Source organism: Condylura cristata, unplaced genomic scaffold (assembly GCF_000260355.1).
Source record: "Condylura cristata isolate star-nosed mole 26May11 unplaced genomic scaffold, ConCri1.0 scaffold00019, whole genome shotgun sequence".
NCBI lineage: Eukaryota > Metazoa > Chordata > Mammalia > Eulipotyphla > Talpidae > Condylura > Condylura cristata.
Window position 1 is genome coordinate 23782611 of NW_004567120.1, and position 6735 is coordinate 23789345.

Sequence of the window (6735 nt, forward strand, 5' to 3'; positions counted from 1 at the left end):
TTTATTCATTTTTAAAGATATATTTATTTATGCATACAGAACTGGGGTACAGGCCAGAGGTGCAGGAGTGGTGAGAGGATTCACCAGAGGCAGAGTGGGGAGCAGAACAGGCAGATGCACGAAGCACACTGCTGAGGGGAGTGATGGGCAGGTCAGGAGAGGTCTGCCGCGCCTTGTGGGTCACCTCCCTGGCCAGGGATTGAGCTCGGGGTGAAGCCGCTGCGGAGAGCTTCATGGACTTGTGCTTTAACCCCGTGCGCCATCAGGGAGGGCCTGAGTTTAATTTTTAAAGACACAATGAGTTTGCCATGGAAATCCTGAACCCAATCTACGAGTAACTAGATGGCCTCTAGGCTTTTCCTCTTAAGTTAACAGAGCATGAAAACTATTGGCATTAATTAGTGGAAATTTTTTTTTTTTGGGCTTTAAAAGGAAAAAATGAACCACACTGTTGAATGTCTTCTATGTAAAAATAACTGGCCATGGGGCTTGCGCCAAGAACTGAACTGAATAAGAGAAATTATGTGATTTGGGATGATCATTTGGGGAAATTAATTTTTTTATTTTTTAAAGATTTATTTATTTATGTATTACAGAACTGGGGTACAGGCCAGAGGTGCAGGGGTGGTGAGAGGATTCACCAGAGACAGTGGGGTGCAGAACAGGTTAACTGATGAAGCACACTACTGAGGGGAGCCGTGGGCGGTCAGGAGAGGGCTGCCACGCCATGTGGATCACCAACGGGGTAGGCAAGGATCGAACTCATGCAGAAGTGGCTTTTGCTTCTTAGTGCAGAGCTTTAATCCACTGCGCCACCAGGGAGGGTCCCATTTGGGGAAATTTATAATAAGGAAAATTTCAGTGGAAAACCTGTGCCCAATTTTTGTGACACCAGACTGCACACTTATGCATCAATTGCCTAAAAAAGTCAACTTTACAGCAATGCTTAGTCTAAACTTCCCCATGGTTGGTGCGCATACAGTTTAGTTCCAAACTAAGAGGGAAAAATGAATAATATAGTGCCCAGTGCATGATTTGGATACAGAATTTGGGTGCTTTGCTGCCCACTATTTCCAGAGGGGAATAAGGTGTAGCTTACAAAACTATGGTAGAGACCAATGCGAAGTGTATTGAAGCCCATCCCCAGTGTCTGAGAAGACTGGAGAAGGAGAAAACCCTGAAATTTGGCAAACAGCTTAGATCCCAAAACACAAACCATGGTTATGGTGGTGCAGATTCCAAACAAAATCAAACACTTCTCAATTCACATCTATGTGTGAGAGAAGAGAAAAGCAACAGAAGGTTGAATACAGAGAATCAATAAGCTACAGCCCTCTGCTCATACATTACTTAACTATAATTTACTGGCATTCTACTAATGTATAATACAAAACTCTTGTGATTATATTAAATGATAAATGCGCTGCATGGTTTTTATTCTTTTAAGGGGAAATATTAAATATGGAATTGTGACATTTGATTTCCTCAAAATGTTGTCTTTTTGGTTTTCTCCTTCTCCCCCTTCTTTTGCTTGAAAAGTGAAAGAACATGAATTCCTCAGAATGCAGTTTTGCAAAAGGTAGCAAACACCACATGAAGTACTTCTATATCTATTATCAGATAAACCACACCAATAAACCGAAAACCCCAAATAGGCACATCTTGAAAACATTGGATTCAAATGAATGGAGATGCTCATAATATTTTTCCTTTGATCTTGTCTTTTTTTTAAACTAATATACACTTTAGTTTTTAGATCAGTTGTAGGTTTATAGAAAAACTGAGCAGAAAGTACAGAGAGTTCTCTGTAATCTCCCCCACACCTATCTCCACAGTTTCCCTGTTACTATCATTTTGCATTGGTGTGGTACTTCCATCTTAATTGATGAGTCAATATTGCTATATTATAATTAACTAAAGTCTATGGTTTGGGATTCACCCTCTGTATTGTGTTTTTCATGGATTTTGTCAAATGAATGGTATCATGCATCCACAAGTGCTTTATCATATAGAGTAGTTTCACTGCTTGAAAAATCCTGCTTTCCACCCATTCATCCCTCTTCACCTGTTCTCTTCTCCCTCTTTCCCCAGCTTTTAGGCAACCATGGACCTTTTTACTGTCTCTACCTTCTGCAAAATGTCATATAGCTGGAATCAGAGTCAGGCTGGATTCATCCACTTAGCAATAGGTATTTAAGATCCCTTTATGTCTTTATGTGACTTAATAGCTCATTTTTTCTCATTTCTTTTTATTGCTAAAAAAAATTCCATTGTATGCATGTATCAGTTTATCTGTTACCTATTGAAGGAAATCTGGGTAGCATGTAGGTTTTAGATATTATGAATAAATTTGTTATAAATGTCCATGTGCAGGTTTTTGTATAGAAATAAGTTTTTAACTTACTTGGGTAAATACCTTGGAGTGGGATTTCTCGATTATATGGTAAAAGTCTGTTTAGTTTTGTAAGATATTGCCAAATTGTCTTCCAAAGTGGCTGTACATTTTTCCATTCCTACCAGCAGTGAATTAGCTCTGTTGCTCCACATCATCATTAGCATTTAATACTGTCACTGTTAGGATTTTAGCCATTCTAATAGATGGGTAACAGTATCTAGTTGCTTTAATTTTCAACTTCCAAATTTATGATGTTGAATATCTTTTAGCATGTTTATTTGCCAGCCTTATATTTTCTATGGGGAAGTATCTGTTCAACTATTTTTTCCACTTTTTATTGTGTTGTGTGGATACAAATCTTTTATCAGATATGTGCCTTTTATGTAAAGAACTTCTATTCTTAGTTTACTGAGAATTTTTAATATGAATTGGTGATGGATTTTGTCAAATGCCTTTTCTGTATCTATTGATATGATCATGTGAGTTTTCTTCTGTAACCTGTTGATATGATGGATTATATTAATAGATTTTAGAATATAAGCTATGCCTAGGATAAATACCACTTGGTTGTGGTATAGAATTCTTTTTATACGTTGTTAAATTTGATTTTCTAATAACTCTGTTGAGGATTTTTGCATCTGTATTCATGACAGATACTGGTCTTTAGCTTTCCTTTCTTCTAAAGTACTTGTCTGGATTTGGTATTTGCTGACCTCAGCGAGTGAGTGAGGAAGTGTTCCCTCAGCTTCTATTTTCTAGAACAGATTGTAAAGATTTGGTATTATTTCTTCCTTAAATGTTTGGCATGAATCCCCAGTGAACCCATCTGTGCCCAGTGCTTTCTGCTCTGGAAAGTTATTGATTATTGATTCTATTTTAGAAATAGATACAAATCTATTAAAACTTTCTCTGAGTATTGGTAGATTATATATTTTAAGGAATTGGTCTATTGCATCTTATTAAATTATGGCCATAATTTATGGAAGAGAAGTCTGAGATGATGCTTGTCCTTGTTCTATAGGTGTTTTTTATTAATCCACTTTCTTTCAAGATTTTCTCTTTGTCTTTGATTTGTTTACAGTTTGAATATAATATGCCCGAGTGTAAATTTTTGGTATTTGCTCTGTTTGATATTGTTTGAACTTCCTGCATCTGTTGTTTGATGTCATTAATTTGGAAAAATCTTTGCCAGTATTGCTTAAAATATTTCTCTCATTCTTTTCTCTCTTTCTTCAACTTCTGGTATTCCCATTATGAATATTGTACACCTTATGTAATTGTCTACAATTCTTGGAAATTCTGTTCATTATTTGTTATTGCTTCTACTCTTTGCATTTCATTTTAGGAAGCTGCTATTGTCATATCTTCTAGTTCATTGATTGTTATCTGCCTAATCCCATCTATTGGTGAACCCATCAAAGGCAATATTTAGTTCTCTTTTTTTTTACTTTGTTTCTAGCAATTTCCTTTTGATTTTTTCTTAGAGTTTCTATTTACTGGCTTACATTACTCACCAGTTTTTGTATGTTGTTCACTTTTTTCATTAGATTCACTATCATATTAATCATAATTATTTTATTATTTTTTCATTGACACAACATTACATTATAAAATTATGTAAGTTTCACACATGTCTTTTGCAACAACTTGGATGGAGCTGGAAAAGACCATGCTTAGTGAGATAAGCCAGAAAGAGAAAGAAAAATACCGGATAGTTTTACTCATAGCAGGAGTATAATGGACCAGGAGAGAAAATAACAGGAATAATGAACAGCCATATACCAGAGACATTTTGTGGGGGTGGAGTGGGGAATGGGACCAAAAACGGGGGGGGGGTAGGGAGAAAAGTGCATATGGTGATGGTACACGGGTGACTTGGTGATGGGAAGCCTGCGGGGATTACAATTGAGATGGAAAAAAAATGTACAAAATGATGTAAAAATAAACTGTTATAAATAGATTTAAAAATTATGTAAATTTCAGATGTGCATCATTAAGAAACAGCATGTGTTTTAAGTATAGTTATTTTTTTAAGATTCACTTATTTATGCATACAAAAACTGGGGTACAGGCCAGAGGTGGGAGAAGGGTGAGAGGATTCACTGAGACAGAGTGGGGAGCAGAATAGGCAGATCTACTGAAAAACACTGCTAAGGGGACTAAGGGGAGCAGTGGGCAAGACAGGAGATGTCTGCTGTGTCATGTGGGACAGCTCCCTGGCTGGGAATCGAACTCATGCTGCAGTGGCCTCAGATAGCTTCATAGTGCTGAACTTTAACCCCTTGTGCCACCAGGGAGGCTCCCAGTACAGTTATTTTTTATTTCAGGTCATATAATTAGAATATATCCACTTTATTTGAATCTGGTCCCAATGCTTGCTGTATCTCTTCCAAGTTGTTTTTTTTTTTTTTTTTTACTTTCAGCATGCCTTATGCTTTCTTTTTTATTACAGGCCAGATGTGATATATTGTGTAAAAGAACTGAAATAGAGAGCTTCTTTAGTGTGAGATTTTATGTTATTTTACTGTGTTTGCTGTTTGCTATAGTTGGTTGTGTCAGAGGCTAAAACTTGCTCTCATGTCCTTGTTTTTATCTCCACTATCATCTTTGAGTTTTCCTAAAGGCTATTCTTAAGCAGAGACTGAGGTTTGCAGTTCTTTTAGTTGAAATCCACTAATATTATATTATACAGGAGCACTGTTGGTGTGTTAGTAAGGGTGGGAAGAGGGGTGGCATTCTATCGTCTTGTAATTAGATCTCAGTCTTACAATGAACCTGTTTCCCTGGGCTGTGACCTTTATGAGCGCTTCCTTTCCTTTAAGTGTGACAGGAAGAGTAGATGGGGCAGGAATTGGTTATTTTCCTTTCCTCTCATCAGTTAGATTTTGATGAAAACCACTTTGGTCAGGTTTTGTTAAAATAGTTTCATTTAAGGGTGGGCCTTGTTTGAGGAAAAGCAATGAACTTTGGGCATATGTCAAAATGATTAGTTTTCTCCCCCTGCTATAAGCAAGAGGGTAATCTCTCTCTGGTCTTTACAACTTGGCAGGGCACTTGAGATAATACATACGGAGTTTGTAGAAATTCATTCATCGGTACTTTCTGGTGACCCAACAGGTTAGGATGCAGCACTACAAGCTTGCTTCTGCCGCTTCAGTGCAAGTTCCATCCCCAGACAGGGAGCTGACCCACATGGTGCGGCAGACCTCTTCTGTCTTGCCTGCTGGTCCCCTCAGCAGTGTACTTCGACAATCTGCCTGTTCTGCTCGCCACTTTGTCTCTGGTGAACCTTCTTAACGCCCCTGCACCTCTGACCTGTACCCTAGTTCTGTATGCATAAATAAATAAATCTTAAGAAATTCTTCAATTACATTTTAAAGTTTTTCTATTTATCCTGGCTCCAACTGTGGTTTTCTGCTCTTGACTTATTATTGGTAAAATGCGATTCTCTGCATTTGCCTTTGTACCTCTTTTTTCAGGGCAGCATTTTGTCCTGTTATCTCAATTCTCTGTTAGATGTAAGAGCTGTTTTTAGTTTGTTCAGTTTGTTCTGGTTATCAGGACAAGAATGATGATATCCATATTCATTACATGTTGGATTGGAAACCAGAAGTCCTTGTCTTGCTTTTTAAAGTGTGAGAGTTCTGTATTTCCTCAATATTGTGTGTCACACACTGCTTAAGAATCATACAGGGGGACCCCTCCCTGGTGGTGCAGCAGGTTAAAGCACAGCACTAAGAAGCTAAAGCCACTTCAGCATGAGTTCAATCCCCGCCCATCCCGGAGGTGACCCACATGGCGCGGCAGACCTCTCCTGACCCACCGGCTGCTCCCCTCAGCAGTGTACTTCGTCAGTCTGCCTATTCTGCCCCCCACTCTGTCTATGGTGACTCCTCTCACTGCCTCTGCACCTCTGGCCTGCACCCCAGTTCTGTATGCATAAATAAATACTAAAAAAAATCATACAGCAGAAGAGACATTGTATTTTCTTCTTTTTTAATAAACATTTCAAGTCTGTGGAAGTTCAGGGTGAGGAGGCCATAACTGGACAGGGTAAGCTGCAAAGTAAAAGGAGGGACAAGGGAAAGAAAAATGCAAGATCTTGGTGAATTGTTATAGTGAAGGGGGAACAGACCCGTAAAGAGGGAGGGTTAGAATTGAACCTCACATTCACTGGGGCTTGGTGGCGAGGTTGTGGTATACGGAAGTCATTATTCCAGAGATCCAATTTCCAGTTAGAGAAGATAGAAATTTGACAATGTGTGCTGACCCCTGGGATCGTCTCTAATGGACATAGTAGGAAAAAGAAAAAAAAGACTTAAAACTTAACAAAGGGGAAA